This window comes from Macrobrachium nipponense, chromosome 21 (assembly GCF_015104395.2).
Source record: "Macrobrachium nipponense isolate FS-2020 chromosome 21, ASM1510439v2, whole genome shotgun sequence".
Lineage (NCBI taxonomy): Eukaryota > Metazoa > Arthropoda > Malacostraca > Decapoda > Palaemonidae > Macrobrachium > Macrobrachium nipponense.
Window position 1 is genome coordinate 1,624,921 of NC_087212.1, and position 19,728 is coordinate 1,644,648.

Here is a 19,728-nt window from a genome sequence, read left to right on the forward strand (position 1 = left end):
GCGCGCTTAGAAACCAGGAACAGCAACGGGTTTAAAGTGCAATGTGGAGTGAACTGAGACCAAAATGTGTATAATAACAATCAAATAAGCATGTGGAGTTTCAGTTGTGATGGCAGTAAGGATAAAAACCGCCGATTACAAGGTAAGAATGAATTCAGTTCCAACCATAACCCCGGGAATAACAAGTTTCATACTTTCACTAATATAGGCAACAAAATGTTGTTTTATTGTGCTGATTACAACTGCAATCTTGAGTAAGATCAATAAACGTTACATACATACGCTAACATTGTTCAAATGAGTGCTGGGAAGGCTGGGGAAAGATGGTGGCCGTCACTGATGAGAACCGTCCATGAAAAACGTAGCCGCCATATTGGATTTCAAAACTGCCTTGAAAACATATTTTACGAAGAGCTCACATGCTTATTTTAGTTCGTATGGGGCTTTCATATATCACAATATGTTGACGAAACTTCAGTCTTTTAAATGGTATGCTTAGAGTTGCAATTGTATTCATGTTTCACCAATTAAATATCGAGTGAATAAGACCCGTCTACCGTGATGAGGGTTGGCCTGTTGTGATGTTTCCCCCTACTTACTTCGAAAGGAGAGTAGAGGTCTTTAGCTCCTTCTCTCACCAACAACAACTCATGACTGATGACCATCTCCGTGTCAGGACGCGTTAAAAGTACTTTTTCGGAGGGTGGCCAGCCGTGATAGTCGGTGAGTTGGGCCAGTCCACGCGGTGTTTTACCCTACTTACTTCGAAAGGAGAGTAGAGGTATTGTGCTCCTGTTACCACCACCATCAACTCATGGCTGATGACCATCTCCGGTGTCAGGACGTGTTAAAGTACTTTTTCGGAGTGTGGCCAAAACCTCGGTAGTCGGTGAGTTGGCCAGTCCACTCGGTTGTTTACCCTATTTGTCCAATAAAAAGTGTGTACAATATTAGAGAAAAACAACATAAATGGGGGAAAAATAAAAGAAAAAAACATACAAAATGGAAAAATAAGAGAATACGACATAAAATAGCTAGGTAGAACACAATCGTAAATGGGTACTCACAGTGGCGTAATCTTCAGCTCGTCGCTCTCCTCGTCAGGAACGTTTAGGCCAATAATATGTAAGGTGGCCATGGTCCTTCTTGGGTTTTAGACGCTTTAAATATTCCCTATTGCGTTTTTGTATAGCATCGAACTTTTGTATGGGTTAATTAAATAATGTCCGAACGTGTTTTCTTTTGTAGCGGCACTTTGTTTACAATCTAAAATTCCACTTCTTGGAATAAGCGCCGCTCTCTTCTTTATACACCTTTCATGGCAGAAATTACCTTTGCTGTGCTGATTCATTCATTTCGCTTATATTATATTAATATTATTTTAATATATATAATTGTTGTTGTTTATATTTAAACAAATGCTTGTGCAGCAAATGCAATCACTTGTCTACCATTGCATATGACTGACTCCAGTTGTGTATACTTCTATAGCTCTCCTCTCTATAGAGTATTTACAAGAATCTAAAAAGCAGCAGTAATCATTATCAATTTTATTTCTACTTTTATATTTCATAACATGATGTTTGAAAAATATATAACATTCATGGTTCTATGATAACATTCTTATGCATTTCATTCTATGCTTTCTATTTCTTAGTATTGCATTCTCATCGAGGTAAGTATTTATCAAATAACATAAATGAGTAGTCGTAGAAAAGAGATATTCGAAATATATAATAATATAAAAAAATTGGCATTTGAAAAGTAGCAACAATTTCCTATTAGTTTTATTTTCATCTTTCAATCTTACAATATTGCAGTCTCTTGAGGTAAATATTTACCGAGTGTAAAAATGTATGTACCTAGAGCCAATAGGATAAGGTAACCAAAGATGATATTTTGGCATAAATATAATATTTTAAAAAATAACATTGATCTTATTCATTGTTAATTTGTTTATCAATCTCATAATATTAGATTTTTAAGTGGTAGTTATTTACCAAATACCCTAACCTAATTTCCTCAGACTTTATTCTAGGTGCTTCAGTGATAGCCCAGGGTACGTTCAAGGTAACAACAAAATGTCTCTCGTCGGAAAGCTCGTCAGCTCCGTCATGGCCAAACTTCCAGTCGGCCCAAAACATTTACAGATGGTGCAGGCTTGGTGAGTTTGAATAAATATTTAGAATTTTTGTGACGTATAAAAATGTAGATTTTATCGCCAGAGAGAGAAAAAATTTTGGCCCTCGAGAGAGATTTCGTCATTGCTATGGAGGGCAAGACCGGAGATCAGCTGATCTAGTTAATTGCTTACCTAAGATTGCAATATACTAAATCTACAAACGCAGATTCCAGCTCAATTGGAACGATCTTATTTTGAAAGGGATTTTATTTATGTAGGTATGAAATTTATACTAAACTGGTAGCATACCTACCTATCAATAGTAATTCCAATGGCGAAGTTAGCCTATTCTACCCAAATGCAATTGTCAAAACGCAAATACCTAGGTAGTTACCTACTACCTAGTACCTAGGTCTGGTAGTAGGTAGCTAGTAGCAACTCCTTTTTATGTTTAACTGAAATATATACATACCAATTGTAACATCAAATTTTATCACTATTTTTTAAAACGAAACGAAAAGTGCTTCGTCCACTACCTAGGTAGGTACCTAGGTACTAGGTAGTAGGTTAGTAGCCTATCAGCCCCCCAAGGCCACTGGCCAAGTGTGATCTTAGGTTTCTATAGGTATAGCCCTATTACTAGTACTATTAACCATATTGGAATGATATTAAGATTAAGGTCAGTAAAATGGAATGAATAGTATAGTAGTACCTACTATAATTCAGTGTGAAGCAGGGATGCAAAGAGCAAACATGCTTGACACTAGGGTAAATAACTGAGCGATAACATAGTGGCCACCTCTTCTGGAATGTGGCCACCTTTCCAAAAAAGTACTTGAATCCAGTTACAAGCATCAATTAAGAGTTGTGGCCCATCCAGACAACACACTAAGACCTCTACTCTTGTCTTGAAGTGAGAGTAAAGGCATAATTTCTGATTAAACAGTGGTTTAATGAAGATCTAGCCATGCGCAGTGCTAACCTGCCACCATGATGCTCTCAAAATTTTTGCTTAAAAACACCTTAATGCAGATGTTTGACGCCATCTAAATGTTTACAGAGTCACTTGAGTAAACGGACTGCCCATTTCCCATGCTAAATCCACAAAACATTTATACTCATAGATGCTGGTACAGTTTTATCGGATTTGAACTTGAAAAGTGAACAACAAAAGGTCTCAAGGACTTCAGAGGTATTGTGCCACATGTCCTCTCATTTTTTCCTTCCTACATCCTGCTCATTTTCCTTTTGGCTTGCTATGGGTCATGTCGTGCTTTAAGGTTATAAAATAAGCCAGTAATTCTAGGCAATAACTCCGCAAGGACGGCAAGGAACGTTCCTGTGAATACAAAAGCCACTAGGGATTGCTTAATAAGCAACCCAGATAGTATCGGAAAATGATATTGTTATGATACAATAAAGTTTTATACATACTTACCTGGCAGATATATACTTAGGTATTTGACTCCGTCGTCCGACAGAAATTCGAATTTCGCGCACACGCTACCTGTAGGTCAGGTGATCTACTTACCTGCCGCTGGGTGGCAGGACTAGGAACCATCCCCATGTTCTATCATATTTTTTCTATACCGCCTGTCTCCTGAGAGGAGGTAGGGGGGTATAATTTTGTATATATCTGCCAGGTAAGTATGTATAAAACTTTATTGTATCATAACAATATCATTTTTATACATTTAACTTACCTGTCAGATATATACTTAGCTGATTCACACCATTGGAGGTGGGAAAGAGACAGCTAAATATAGAATCAAACAGGAATCACAACTATCGTTGTAGGTAATAAATAAATAAAACCTTGGTTCCTACCTGTTTAGACTGAAGACTTCATGAATACAATCCAGGAGTCTAGACAGTCTCAAGAGCCTCAGCGAGATATTGATCTATGGCTAAGAGTTCTTGTGGTTCTGCCAAAGGGGTCTTACCCGCTTACTTGGTAGATCCTGGAAGGACTACGTCAATGGGTGCTTATCCACTTACTTGACAAGACCTTATACAAGGAGCACAACATCGATCCCGATCACCTCAACCTATCCATGTTAGTTCTAAGATTGCAAGAAGTTATCCCCTAACCTCTTGCAAACGACCACAAACTCGAAACACAAACATTCGTACAGTAAAGTACAAACAATAATAAAAATAAAATTTAAAAAAAAATGTTTGTTCCGATACGTAATACAAACCCTCGTCCTTTAACAATAGGAAGGTAACTAGCGGCAGCTGGGACGGTCGTAAGCTTCGAACAAGGGGAGAACGGTAGTTAACTGCTTGTCCGATCGTGCGCGCGCCCGCCGCGCCCCGAGAGGTGAAGAATCACTTTTGCTTTCGGCGCGGGTGTGAAGGACGTGTTCGTCATCGCTCTCTGCCCGCTTCATCGTCGTATGCTTTGTTTATATTGTGTTTTCTACTAATGGTTTGGTTTGAATCCTTGAAATGAAACTGTAAGTACACTGTTTTCATTTTCATTACTTAATTATGAATCAACATGGTAGCTATCGCCGTAGAGACGGCGATTTCCGCTCTTTTCATGAATTGAACCCTTGAATTATGTCTCGGTGCCGAGGGCGGGCGCACTCGCGCCGAGTCATGTATTTTGGGCGAAAGTGTGTAATTGAAAGATGTAAGTACTCTTTTTTTCATTATATTTTTGCCCTGTGCGTTCGTTGCCGAGAGCTTGATTGCGCTCGGCAAGAGCCTCTTATTTTGTATGAATAGAATGCAATGAAAGTGGATTCGCAATGCAGTTTTCTTTTCATTTTCATTTATTAATTGCATCAAATTTAATTTTGGATCAATTTCCGCTCTTACCCGGGAATTATCTTTACGATTTATTGCTGTGAAAGTGAAAATAGCAAGTGCAGTATTGTTCATTGTTTCATATATTTATGATAGCATCATATTTTTATGGATCAAGTTTCCGCTCTTACCGGGAATTGATTTTTCCCTCTTTAAGTTCTATGAAGTGAATCGCAAGTGCAGTATTCTGTTTCATTTTCATATTACTTTTCACTGCTGTGCGGGGTAGGGGAAGCGAAGGTCTGCCAGGAAGTCGTCGGAAAAGCTCTCCCGCGACTCCCTTGGTATCCGATTCTTCGTCTTCTTTCCTGCCCCCCCGCTCAGCTTCCTCGTATTTGTTTTTGGGGTCTTCCTTCCGTTCGGGGTGGGGGCATGTCTCCCCCCCCCCGTGCGTGAGGGAACCCCTCTTACTAATCTGTCTATGCTACCGCAGGTGCTACAGCCGTGGGAGACGACCTTGGACAGGTATGGACCACTGCGGCTGCAGGGCGTGCCTAGCATCCACGATCTGCTGCAGAGTCTAGCGAGGTCTGGGGCGGTGACCTTGGAGTGGTCTCCACTACAACCTTCACGGCCGCTTATGCTGCTTCCCCCCGCTGGTCTACACTCCCCATGCTGTGTCGGTGACGCCGTCTGCCGCTTCTAGGGCGGTCGCCGCCGTACCGAGGAGGGGTATGCCGCCGCCGCCTGTGTTTTCTTCGTGTTGCCTGCCCCAGACTTCCGCTGTTCCAGCAGCTCGCCCCTGGACCGGCCGCCAGTACCACGCTGGCTGCGATGATTCTACGAGGCGATGGCTGGGCCTGCCGTACCTGTCGCTGATGTGGTTCCCGCTACTGGCTTTGGCGGTCCCTTCTGTTGTTTTACCGCTGCCGCTGTTCCTGGCCGCTCCTGAGCTGGTTGCTGTTCCTGTCGCTCCTGGTTCCTGCCGCCTGTCCATGCTGGTCCTGCCCATGGCTGTGTCTTCCCCAGTCCCAGGTCCTTCCGGACAGGTGCAGTCGGGCCGTGTTGCTTCGGCAATAGGCCCGACTCCGGCCTGGATGGAGGACCTGACGACTGTCTGCGTGAGCTGACGAAGAAGAGGAAGGTGTCATCTTCGTCTGTTGCTGCCTCTTCCCCTTCGACTTCTAAGGCCCATAAGCCGAAGAAGAAGAAGGCTGCCTCCCCCCCCTAAGAAGTCTCCTTCGGGAACTTCTAAGGGCCCGTCCCACCTCGGTGGGACGGGGGGGTCCTTCTGCTGGTCCTCCTGCTCCTTCGGGAGAGCTGGGGGGCCCGTCTCCCCTTCCGTAAGGAAGAGATAGACGGGGACCAGAGGAGTATCGGTTAGCTCTGGTACTTCCTCGCCTGGTGCTAGCGGCGATGCCGCTACGCCAGGTTCCGGCTCGGTCTCTCGTTCGCGGGAGATCCGAGTGTACGCTCTCCCTCGGGAGACCGTGCAGCCAAAGTTTCGGCGCCAGAGTTTCGCTCGGCGCCAAGACCACGGCACGGAGCAGAAGGCTGGCGAGAACCGCTCAGGTGACTCTCGCCAGGCCAGCGGCCGCTCTCGCAGCGACCAGCTGGTAACCGGGTTTTGTTGTTACCCCCTAAGAAGACTCCTTCGGGAACTTCGAAGGGCTCGTCACATTCCGGTGTGACGGGGGGGTTCTTCTGCTGGTCCTCCTGTTCCTTCGGGAACGGGGCCCGTCTCCCCTTCTGAGAAGAAGAAGAAGACGGGGACCAAGGGTGTGCTGGCTACCGCTGGTACACCCTCGCCTGGTCTTGGCAGCTCTGCTGCTAAGCCAGGTACCGGCTCGGTTTCTCGGCCGCGAGAAGTTCCGAGTGTACGATCTCCTTCGGGTGGACCGTTGCAGCCAAAGTTAAGACGCCCTGAGTTCGCTCAGCGTCATGACCGAGGCACGGAGCAGAAGACTGTCGAGAGCCGCTCAGGTGGACTCTCGCCAGGCCAGCGGCCGCTCTCGCAGCGACCAGCCGGTACCTCGGGTGGACGTGACGGTCTCTGACCGGCCACGGGTGAGGCTGGGAAGAGGGTCCCCAGGTCCCCTCGACCGACGGTACCAGCCTCGGCTGGTACCAGCGGTTTGACGTGCCGCGAGGACGCTCACCGGTCTCACGGCGAAAGCGAGCTCTGCAGTCACCTGACCGCCGCTCCCACAGGACCAGGGCGGATTACGGTGACCAGCAGCAAGCTCGTCTGACGCACGGGACCGGGGTCGACGTGCTCAGTCGAGCCGCTCGCCACAGGTGAGCGGCACGGCCAGGCCTGCAGATCGATCCCCACGCGGGTTGGTGATCGGCTGCAGCCCCCCACGTTACGCTAAGGTCCTGCCAGCGAAAGCGGGGGGGAGCGCCCGAGAGCGTCAGGTCTGTCTCTCCACTACCTTCAACTTCCTCGGGCTACACGGGAAGAGCGAGGTAGCTAGGAGTGATCGTGAGAGGTGCGCCGCTCACGATCCCGTCACGACGCCGAACGTGCCACGTATGGTCTTAGGACCAACCAGGACGTACGCGCAAGTGATTGGAGGCGACCGTCAGGGGGAGAGGGGAGGGGGTAGGTCAGTTCTGTCTCTCCGATACCTTCAACTTCCTCGGCATACGCCAGGAAGAGCTAGGTATAGGACGTGATCGTGAAGAGATGCGCCGCCCCTCCGATCCCGTCACGGACGCCGCACGTGCCAGGTTGGTCTTAGGACCAACCAAGGACGTACGCGCAAGTTGATTGGAGGCAACCGTCAGGGATCTGTTGCTGGTCCTTCATTCTGAAGGAGGGAGGGTAGGGGGTCCTGGGAGCTGCTCTTGTTGGAGGGACTGGGACGGATCCTACTCCTCAAGACGCTGTAACTTCCGAGATTCAGAGTAAACTTTACCCAGGTTATTGCACTGATTCGTCAGCACAACGACCGGGGGAAGGATCGCCGCTCCCACCAGCAGAGCCCATGTCTCTGCTCGAGTCGTTTTGGGGCCCGAGAGGGAACCCAAACCGACGGTGGGTATGCCGCGATCGGAGCTTACGATTCTGTCTTGAACCAGAGTCTCTCGTCTCCGGACAAGAAGGCTCTCAGTTCTGGCCGGTCGATCAAGCTACTTCCACCTCCTCTACTGCGACAGCGGCGTTTCTACGTGTCTTCGGACACCGTATTTAAATACTCCTTCGGTCCTCCTGAGAGGTTTTCGACCTCGACGAGGACTGGAATGAGTCGGAGGACGGTATCGGCTCTCTCCTGTCAGGTGTCGATCAGCCCACCCAGACGACGTTCACAGTGGCGGCAGACCCTTACCTACAGTGAGAGTTCGTAACCCTCCCTCGGGGGAAAAACGTTTTCTCCTGACGATACGTTTTCCCAGACTCGATGAGGCCATCGCCGCAAGGCGATGGCTGCTCCTACTCTTCTCCAACTGCTAGTTTCCACTGGGCAGCGAGCGAGTATCCAATTCCTCCCCCATTCCCTCTCTCCTTACGGCTACGAGGGAAAGGGGAAGGATCCTACAGAGATTTCTCTGTAGGATCCCACGTTGGGGGACTGCGCTACCAGGGGGGACCTTCGGGTCCTACCTGACGTAAGCCCCGGTCGTTGAGGAGGGATCCTGCCCCATTCTCGATTTCTACGGGAATCGAGAGGACCACCAGCCGATATCGTTTGACGAATTCGGTGGGGGTTTCGCAGACTGCTTAGAATTCTACGGGAATTTCTAGCGCATTCAGAGTGTTTAGAGTTTCTTACGATCTCCAAACACTTAGGCGAGACCACGGTCCAAAGTGAGCGAGACGAGAATCCCTGATATGTTACACGATTATCGGGAACCTCGCCTATGCTCGAATTCCTGGAATTTCTAGCATTAGGAAGAAGACTGCTGCCTGAAAGAAGACTATCTCACAGTAGGCGACCAACCTGGAATAGAGAAGAACGGGACGGGGAATATCAGTTTTGGCTGGAACTATCGTCTTAGTATTCTGTTCACCATTGAAGCTTTCCTTCGAGGAAGACTTCTCCTTCACTCTCTTTAATAGAGAACGAAGGTGGTCGATCTCCAATCCTTATTTTGTTTTCTTGAAGGAAAGAATTTAGGATGGAGATCGTTGTCAGAATCCTACAAATATACTACGTATATTAACTCGCGACATGATTCTGCTAAGCAGTTGAATGGTCCGAGGGGTAGGCGCATATCCTGGTTATTCTACGGATTGCGACTTAGACGAAAAAGTATTCTAATGAACTGCAACCCGGGTTGCCTGCAACCTCCCAGGAGTTTCCAGTTTCAATTTGATATACTTATGGTGTTGTCACAACAACACCATTTTAGCTTTTATATTTACCGAAATTCGTTTCGCTTAAATATAATTGCTCGAGCATATCTTTTTATGCTCGTGGTTCTAGCCGAACGCATTCCTTCGTGGAAAGGATTACTTGGCAAACTCAGGATGACGAGGTCGCGACAGCTACTGCGTATTGAATTGCCCGAGGCATTTCAGTATCAGCTGCCGCTTTGAGATAGACGGTTGTTTATGTCTTTCTCACCTGCTTTGATTGAATAACAACCGTATCTCTGCCCAACAATCACGGACTTAAGTCTCTGATTAACGGGGATTCTCGCATACATGAATGACCATCTACTGCTGAGAAACGCTAGTATTCATCGTCTTCGGTATTGCGAGAATTTTAAACAGAGATATCTATTCGACTCTCATCTTTCTGTTTACCGCACGGTAACAGAATTCTGTAATAGTCTCTTGCTTGCATCGTATCCCGATAATGCGAATGATTTGCGGAATCTGAGTTTGTCCTCAAAATATCTTGTATTCGGAGGTGTACAATTGTTCATTGTTCACCCCGGATTAGCAGATGTATTGAAAGACATCGCCTACTCCCACACCTGCCAGCTCTACTTCCAAACGTTCAGCCCATGAGAAGCAGTTCTTCAAGCGGCTCTCCCCTGTGTTTCATTACTGAAGAACGCCCCGCTTTCATTGCACAACGGACAGCAATGAAATGGCGGTTAGCGTTTTCAGTCATGTGTAAGCACAGGTTTAGAATCTTGAGATTCCTTCTCTCGATTCAGCTGGAAGACGTAGGTTGATTCATTGCCTACCTTCGTCTTCAACGTCACATAGTGTTGTTTCTCCTTAAGCTGAGATTCAACATCTATGAGATTTTCTTGCCATCAGGGACCTCGGTCTTTGAAGGCAATTGACTTCGCCTTTTGAGCTTATGCAGTTAAGAGAATCATCGCCGCGCCGTCCGGCATCGGTGACTAACAAATATTTTATTTGTTTGGTCTCTCAGCATAACTCTTTAAGGGCGAAGGTCACGTGACTTACCCGGATGCTTGGACAACTTGCCTCTACTGATTCCGAACCAGTCAGTCGGCAGCTGTCAGAGCATCCGAGTCAGTTACGAACTATGCTGCGGACTTAGTTCGGTTGTTCCAGAGCAATCATTACTTCGTCTTAATAGCTTGTCAGTATGAGTACTGTAACCATAACCAAAGTCGAGAAGAGGGATAGTCATCGACTATTCCCTTCTTTTCGTCTTAGGTAACTGCATGACTTCTCTTGAGAAGTCAAGCACAAAGGGATGGGATTTGTGACGCTCGATTTCGTACCGATCTTCGTAGCGAAGACTCAGAACCCTTCGGTAACTGACGATTGGTTCGAGTCCTTCCACAATACCCTCCCTAATGGACGTCACCGCCTCCGATACGAAGCTATGCTGCTTTGTCCTGTGAAGGTGCGACGGAGCTGTTCTGAAGACGAATCGACACCCAGGATGAGTTGTGGACGCCTCTTCATCATTCTCTCGCGTTCCGCAAGAACTTCTCCGTGGCGCAGGTAATGAAGGCAGGCGCCTGGTCCAACCGGACCGCATGCACCTCCTTCTACCTTCAGGATATTGCCCACAGTTCCTTGGATCTTTTTCCTTGGGAACCGTGGTGGTTGCTCAACACGTTGTGTAGTTAACCCAGACCCTCGCAGGCTGAACAGCATCGAGTCCTGGTGTGACCGTAAGAATGGATGAGGAATGAGAGTGTGACTGGCTCCTCTTCCCATCTTTTTTTGTTCTCCCTCCTTTTACCTTTGGGTAGAGGGACACGGTCGTCACCTGCTGGGTAAGGACGAGATGCAGGTGAGCTACTCAATAGAGCACCATCCTATACCCCTTTCAGTAGGGATAGGAGTAAATATCCACCACTTCCTCCAAACAAGGGGGAGGTTTTAATGTGGATGCCAAATTGAGACAAACATCATTTTATGATTGTCTCTTGCAAACAGGAACAAGTTCTTGCTGCTGGTACGAAGAGATACGCTTGCCCTCCTCTTCTTAGTACTTGGCCCAGAGGTCTGACCATTGATCCTGCGGTGCACACCCGATCAATCGGACAGAGGTTTGGATCCCCCCTCCCTTGCTCTTACGACCAGGGAGGCACTCCAGGGTTGGACGAACACCAGTCTGTTCACCAAAAAGACTCAGATTCCTCCCACCAAGAAGTGAGTCTTCCTATTGTTAAAGGACCGAGGGTTTGTATTACGTATCGGAACAAATGACAATTTGTCGAAAATTGCATTTTTCCCTAACTATACAAACCTGAGGTCCTTTACATATAGTCCCACCTCATGCCACCCCTCACTCTGCAACTTTTTGCATGGGCCTAAAGCAAAAGTGATTCTTCACCTCTCGGGCGCGCGCACGATCGGACAAGCAGTTAACTACCGTTCTCCCCTTGTTCGAAGCTTACGACCGTCCCAGCTGCCGCTAGTTACCTTCCTATTGTTAAAGGACCTCAGGTTTGTATAGTTAGGAAAAATGCAATTTTCGACAAATTGTCATTTGTACAATCTAATCAGTAAGACGTCTCTGATTCCCCCCCACTGATCCAAGCTCGGACGTCCACCGTACGCCAGCAAGCATACTAATCAGCAGAAAAAACCAACAACGTCGTCACAGGTAGATCTATGTACTATCAAAAATTTTTAACAAATACAAATTTTTTCTAAGGATCGTTATGTGCTCCCAGCCCCAGCACTGTATCGGCTGATACAAAAGGACCCAGAGAGAAACACTTTTTCATATGTTACTTTAACGTCCTGAGATAGTGCGATGCGAACACTGAATTACACCTCAGTAAGTCGCATCCACAATGTCTTTTAAAGACATGTTCTTCTGAAATGCTAATGAAGTGGCTACCGCTCTAACCTCATGAGCCTTCACTCGGAGAGTCCTGAAAGAGTCTTCAGTGCAGTCATTATGAGCATCCGTAATAATGCTCCTCACAAAGAATGCTAATGCATTTTTTGACATGGGTCTACTAGGATCCCTAATTGCGCACCACAGGCTTTGTTTACATCCGTTTAGTTCATTCTTCTTCTTTAAATAGAACTTCAAAGCTCTAACCGGACATAAAGATCTTTCTAATCCTCTCCTACTAGATTTGAAAGTACTTTAACTTCAAAACTCTTTGGCCAGGGTTTTAGAGCGGGGTTCTCGTTCTTAGCCAGAAACAGAGTCTGGAAAGAAACAAATTGCCGCATCGCTCTTAAATCCATACTCGAGAATCTAGAGCGTGTATTTCACTAATTCTCTTCGCAGTCGCTAACGACAACAAGAAAATACATTTTCTCGTTAGATCTCTAAACGACGCGTTGAGAGAGGTTCAAATCTACTAGATGATAGAAATCTCAAAAACTACATCTAGGTTCCAGTTCGGAGTGCGAGGAGAAAAGGTTTTGAGGTTTCAAAAGATCTAATAAGATCGTGGAGGTCTTTTCTGCAATTCTCAAACCTCTGTTTCGAAATACGGCCGAAAGCATACTTCGATAACCTTTAATGGTAGAAACTGATAATTTTGATTCTTCCCTAAGAAAAATCAAGAAATCAGCTATGTTGGTCACAGAGGTATCGGAAGAGGACAGTTTATTCTTCTACACCATCTTCTAAATACATCCCATTTTGATTGGTAGACCCGAATAGTTGAAGATCTCCGGGCCCTAGCAATTGCTTTTGAAGCTTTGCTTGAAAAGCCTCTCGCTCTGACAAGTCTTTCGATAGTCGAAAGGCAGTCAGAGCGAGAGCGGGGAGGTTTTGATGGTACCTCTCGAAATGGGGTTGTTTGAGAAGATCTCCTGGTGTGAAGAGATCTTGGGAAGTCCACTGTCCATTCCTGTACCATCTGTGAACCAATCTTGAGACGGCCAAAAGGGAGCGATGAGTGTTAGTCTCGTCCCTTCTTGATTGCCGCAAACTTTCTTAGCACCACTCCTAACATTTTGAAGGGGGAAATGCGTAGGCATCTAGGCCTGACCAGTCCAGTAGCATGGCGTCCACCGCTATCGCTCTCGGGTCTTCCACTAAGGAGCAAAAGTTCTCTATCCTTCTGGATAGGTAGGTGGCGAATAAGTCTATATGTGGACTGCCCCACAGGGACCACAGAGCTTGACACACCTGAATGTGAAAGGGTCCATTCTGTGGGGAGAAAACTTGATTTAACCTGCTTAGCCTGTCTGCTCTGATGTTCTTCTCTCCTTTCACGAATCTTGTGAGGAAGAGTCACTTTCTTTTCTTTTGCCCAATACAACAGCTCTTTTGTTATATGGAACAGAGAAAGAGATGTGAGTTCCCCTTGTTTCTTGATATAGGCCGCCCAACGGCTGTGGTGTTTGTCCGAAGTTTGACCTGTACCTCACTTGACCTAACACCTGTGTCTCGAAGGCTTTTAGAGCTAGAAGAACTGCATAAAGTTCTTTGGAGTTTATATGCCAGTCTAGCTGATCCTTCCTCCATTGGCCTGATATTTCTTTTGTCCCTAGAGTCGCTCCCCATCCCTTCTCTGAAGCGTCTGAGAACAAGATTAGGTTTGGGTTCCGAACTTCTAGAAGACAAGCCCTCGTTCTTTTCTAAGGGAAAAATCCAACCACTTCAGATGATTCTTTACTTCCAGAGGAATACTGAAAGTGTCCGAAAGCTGTCCGTTCTTCCAACTCCAAATTCTTCTTAAGAAGAATTGAAGAGGGCGAAGGTGGAGTCTTCCTAGCGAAATGAACTGTTCTAGTGAGGAAAGGGTTCCCAGAAGACTTAACCACTCCCTCACCGAACTCCGTTCTTTCTCTAGGAAGCTCGAGATTTTTTGTAATCCCCGAGCAATCCTTTCCTGGGACGGAAAAGCCCGAAACCCCGAGAATCCATCCGAATCCCCAAACCCCAAATAGACTAAGTTCTGACTGGGGATCATCTGCGATTTCTCGAGGTTCACGAGTAATCCTAACGTCTTTGCTAGGTTCAAAGTAGACTGTAGGTCCTCCAAACACCGTTTCTCTGACTTGGCCCGGATTAGCCAATCGTCGAGATACATTGAGATGCGTATCCCTTCTAAATGAAGCCATTTGGCCACGTTCCGCATCAGATACGTAAATACCTGAGGGCGGTCGATAGGCCGAAGCACAAGGCCCTGAATTGGAAGATTTGTCCTTGAACAACAAATCTTAGATATTTTCTTGACGATGGGTGAATCGGAACATGAAAGTAAGCATCCTGAAGGTCCAGGGATACCATCCAATCTCCCTGACGTAGGGAAGACAGAACTGAAGCTGAAGTCTCCATGGAGAACTTCTTTTTCTCCACGTACCTGTTCAGGACGCTTACATCTAGGACGGGTCTCCATCCCCCCGAAGCCTTTGGAACCAAGAAAAGGCGGTTGTAAAACCCCGGGGAGAAAGGATCTTGCACTAGCTCTATAGCATTCTTGTCCCTCATCGACACCACCGTCTGAAGGAGTCCTCTCGTTCAGTCCAGGGTCCTTGTAACTCGTCGACAAATCCTTTGGAGATGTTGCCAAAGGAGGTCTGTCTACGAGGGAATGATGCACCCCTTCTGTAGGACAGACAGAGTCCAGGGATCTGCTTCTCTTACGGACCGGCCAGGCATCCAGAAAGTATTGAAGTCTGGCCCCTACCTGTGCTTGGAGGACATGGCTGCTATTTGCTCTTTTTAAAAGAGCGGAAGGAAGACCTCCCTCGCTTGTCGAAGGGTCTTCTCTCCGAAGTTGATCGAGTTGAAGGGGCTCCACGAAAGGGCACCACTGGAGTCCGAGCCACCTTCTTCTGAGTCTTAACTGCAGGTCTACTTTTCTTTGTAGATTGTACAAGAAGGTCCTGCGTAGCCTTTTCCGACAAGGATCTCGCAACATCCTTCACTAAAGATGAAGGAAACAGATGTTCTGACCGAGGTGCGAATAATAAAGCGGACCTCTGAGAAGGAGAAACTCCTTTCGTTAGGAAGGAACTGTAAATAGATCTTTTCTTCAACATCCCAGATCCAAAAAGAGCCGCCAACTCACCAGAACCATCTTGCACAGCCTTATCCATGCAAGATAGGACACTGTGCAAAGTTTCTGGATCTAGAAAATCTGGCTCACTCGTCTTCTTAGCCAGGTTCCAAGAGACCAATCCAAGAAGTTGAATACCTCTAAGACGTGAAAAATTCCCTTAAGGTGCTGATCTAACTCCGACATACTCCAGGACGCCTTTGCTGAATTGAGAGACTGTCTTCTCACAGACTCTACAAGACTCGAGAAATCTGAATCTGCCGACGAAGGGAGCATCAATCCCATCGCCTCTTCTGTCTTATACCAAATGCCTCTTTTCCCCGTCAGTTTGGAGGGAGGAGAGCAATAAACCGTTCTCAAAGTTTCCTTTTTAGATAAAAGCCACGAATCTAAAGACTGGAGGGCTTTCTTCATCGAGATCGCCGGTTTCATCTTTAAGAAAGCCGAGGATTTCGGGGTTTTTGTGCTCGAAAACAGAGATCTCGGCGAAGGAGGAGCTGCAGGACTAAGAGAATCCGCAAACTCCTCTAGAAGTAACGAGGCTAAAACTTTATAATTTGAAAGTCCCTCGTTAGTTGAAACTTCTTCCTCAGAAATCTCTTCCAGTTCCAGGTTAGGAGATCGCTCTTTCCTGACCGATTCTCTATCAGGAGAAGCCGCTCCCGTGGGAGGCGTCCTGCTTCTTGCTGGCGTCAACCGCTTAGGAGCGTCCTCGCGCTTGCCTGACGACTCTCTCCTGAGAGGCGTCCTGCTTCTTGTTGACGTCTCGCGCCTCGAAGCGTCCTGGTCTGCCTTGTCGCACCTCGCTCCTGGGAGGCGTCATGCTTCTGGCTGGCGTCAACCGCTTTGGAGCGTCCTGACGCTTGCCTGACGACTCTCTCCTGAGAGGTGTCCTACTTTTTGTTGACGTCTCGCGCCTCGTAGCGTCCTGGCTCTTGCCTGGATCCTCGTTCCTGGGAGGCGTCCTGCTTCTGGATGGCATGACGCGCCTATCTTGACGCTCGCGCCTGGCTGACGTTTCACGTCTCGCAAACTCGACGCTCTTGTCTGGCGTCTCGTGCTTGCGTTTGACAGGAGAACGGATCCTGCTCGGCCTATGCAAGGCTGATGAATCCGATTCCAAATCAGAGGAAGACGAAATACTATGGCGAGTCTGAACCCTCGATAGCCTAGACTTCTTAATAGGCAGGAAATCGTCTTTCCTTCTGGGAGGGTCTTTATACAGAACTCCCACAAGAGAAGTGATGGAATCCTGCATAGTGCGAAGGATTCTTTTAGTCTCTTCATTATTGTCTACCCTCGGTTGTTTCATTACTGGATGGTCCTCCTCTTGAAAACGCTCAGGACTAGAAGTAATCCTGGGTTCATCCAAACGTCTCTTAAGGGGGCGAGAAAGATCCGCCGATCTCCACCCTCTTTTAGGTGAGGAATTCTCCGAGGAGGAGACACTCACGCAGAACGCTTTTTCTGTAACGTTCTCTGGCATTCTGTGGCGATACAGAAAATGCCGAAGGGACGTCTGACTGTTGGGGATCCTCCACAACCTCCTTACGGCTTTCGACATTCCTTCTCCTCTGGGCTTGGGAGCTTGAAAGAGGTCTAGGCCTGGGAGCGTTGTGAAGACAATCAGACGCCCCCTCCACTGCACTGGGGACACTTATATCACTATCCACAGCACTATAATTACACTGCTTACCTTCATAGGCCGCCATTTTGGTTTCCATTTTCCGAAGAGCGGCTTTAAAGATTCGCTATCTCAGATGCCGAATCTGTGTTGTTTCTAATAAGGAGCAGGTACATTAGATGGGGCAGTAAAAGGAGAAGAGGGTATATTATTACTAATAACCCCGCTAGAACTAGATAAAGGTTTGGAAGAAGACCTCCTCACCCTGTTTCTTTCTAACTTCTTCACGTATGAGGTTAGAGATTTCCATTCTTCCTCACTCAAATCCTTGCATTCATTACAAGTATTACCAAAAGAACATTCATACATCCTGCATTTCCTGCAAATAGTATGAGGATCAATTGATGCCTTCGGCATCCTAACTTTACAACCCGCATTCACACACATTCTCACCACATTTCCAGAATCAGACATCATGTTGAACAATCCAAACCAAATTCCAAAAACGGTCCACAATCGCGTATGCCAGTACAATCAATGCAAATACGTCACCGAGAAGTCCAAACGAAGATCAATTGCGATGCAAAATACGAATCCAGCCGGAGATACCCACAACGATGTTGCCAGTATGGCCGACAGAAAAAATATGATAGAACATGGGGATGGTTCCTAGTCCTGCCACCCAGCGGCAGGTAAGTAGATCACCTGACCTACAGGTAGCGTGTGCGCGAAATTCGAATTTCTGTCGGACGACGGAGTCAAATAGCTAAGTATATATCTGACAGGTAAGTTAAATGTATAAAATTGTAATTTCCAAAGAAATACCCGACGCGGAGTTATCACCCAGTGCTACCAATAAACCTCGTAGTCTAGGTGTGTATTGTTCATTGTTTAGTTTTACTTTGTGGGGGCTAGGAAAGGCTTGAAATGACAAATTTTCTAAGATAATTTGTATTTTTCATAGCTACAAACCTGAGGTCTTAACAATAGGATAATTTCTAGCACCTAGCTGAATCCGGTTAAAAAGCAATTGAAAAGGTATCCACGCATCAACCTAGTCTGGGGTGCTAGTGCTAAACATGGTGGAAGATTCTTGGTACTGTTATATACTGTATGTGCACCCATTTCTATATTGTGTGATCGACATAGTCCCTCGTTGGCCGAGTAGATTTCGCGCTTGGCTACCAATCCAGTGGTCCGAAGTTCGATTCTCGGCTCGGCCAACGTGGAACCAGAGGAATTAATTTCTCAATATAATGTGGTTCAGATCCCACAATAAGCTGTAGGTCCCGTTGCTAGGTAACCAATTGGTTCCTAGCTACGTAAAAAAATGTCTAATCCTTCGGGCCAGCCCTAGGAGAGATGTTAATCAGCTCGGTGGTCTGGTAAAACTAAGATATACTTAACTTGTGTGGTCGACAAATTATATTAATAAACGTTATCTTTGTGCCGCCTGTGCTGCCATTTACATTTACCACATGGTGATTAGTACTAGCGCCTCGGAGTAGGTAACGTGGATAAGAAGCCAAAGTAGCCCCATTTCTTCAACTGTACCTCTGTTCATATTATCTTCCATATTACTTTCCATCCTCTCCTAACAATTGTTTCAACATTATTTTCAGTGCTGAATGACATCAAAGGTCCCAGTCCTTTGGCCTAAATCTTATACAGTATATTCAAATTCCATCTAGCAGCCAAGGACTGCTATTCAAGATTTTAATTGTGGTTTGTGTATATGTATTTGTAATTATTTCAGTTCCTTGAAATTTTCACTATTTTCTCCATTCTTATGCCGAATTAAATATATCATAGCTTCACGTAAGCTTTCTCTTATTACAGTTTTTTTCTATCTATTTTTGACAGTTTTTCTATCTATTTTTGAAGGGTACCATCAGCATGCGTATTTGGAGCAGGGGCTGGAGCAGCAGGTTTGTACTTCCTCGACTGGAAATTAATAAATCAGTTTATTCCTTTCTATGGTGGGAAGTTTGCAGAAGAAGAAGAAGAATAAAAATGTCTGCTTGTTTTGTCTCGTTTGTATTTAGGTAAGTTCTGCAAGATTCTGATGTGCGTAGGCCACATCAATTTCATAATCAAGAATATTAACTTTGGTTATATAGAAGTGAGTTGTAATTTTTTGTATTTTGTTCTCATAAAATAAAAACAAATTATTGTGCAGCAGAACACTTAAAGCATATAGGATTGGTAACCTTTGTTAACCTTTGTGTTCTATATTTTCAGGTCATCACTCACATTTTAGGATGGACTTTTTAAGTTATTACGTCAGTCTGAGGAAGGTTCTCATGTATAAATTGTACAAACTTCATATTCCATTAAAGTAAATTTAAAACTATATGCCTATTTTCTACATTCTAAGATAATTATTGCAATTCGGTATGGCTTTTTTTTAATGCTCGGATATTCTGTGAGGTATTACAGAAAGGCAGCTTGGTGTGAAAATTGTGTAATCTGGACACATTTTTAAAAATCTGAATAAACATTTAAAGAGGTGAAAATAATAATAAAGGTTTACAGTTTATTTGTACAAGACATATATAACAAATACATTTATTCAAAATATATTATATGACAAAACAACATAAAAATAGTATACAGAACCCATAAATTGGTTTTGTTTACCTTTGGACAACCAGCAAGAGTTAAATTGCAGTAGTGACGCATTACACAATCAAAACATAGTTCCTGGAAACCAAAATCATGGTGATTTACAAGCACTGTGTAACCAATAATATATCAGCCACTTTAGAGTTTACCAACAATGCACTGTAGCACAAATTCAATGGGTAAGGTAATTAAGTAGTATGTTGATTTGTGTTATACAACAATGATGTGTGTGAAC

At 45.6% G+C, this 19,728-nt stretch overlaps 1 long non-coding RNA gene across 1 annotated transcript; it reads left to right on the forward strand.

Annotated features, from left to right (window-relative positions):
- The first annotated feature begins 2,031 nt into the window (after window positions 1-2,031).
- LOC135197680 (uncharacterized) lies at window positions 2,032-19,221 on the forward strand. Its single transcript, XR_010310642.1, has 3 exons — window positions 2,032-2,164; window positions 18,753-18,913; window positions 19,110-19,221. It is a non-coding gene; the product is annotated as an uncharacterized LOC135197680 (long non-coding RNA).
- Window positions 19,222-19,728: the final 507 nt, after the last annotated feature.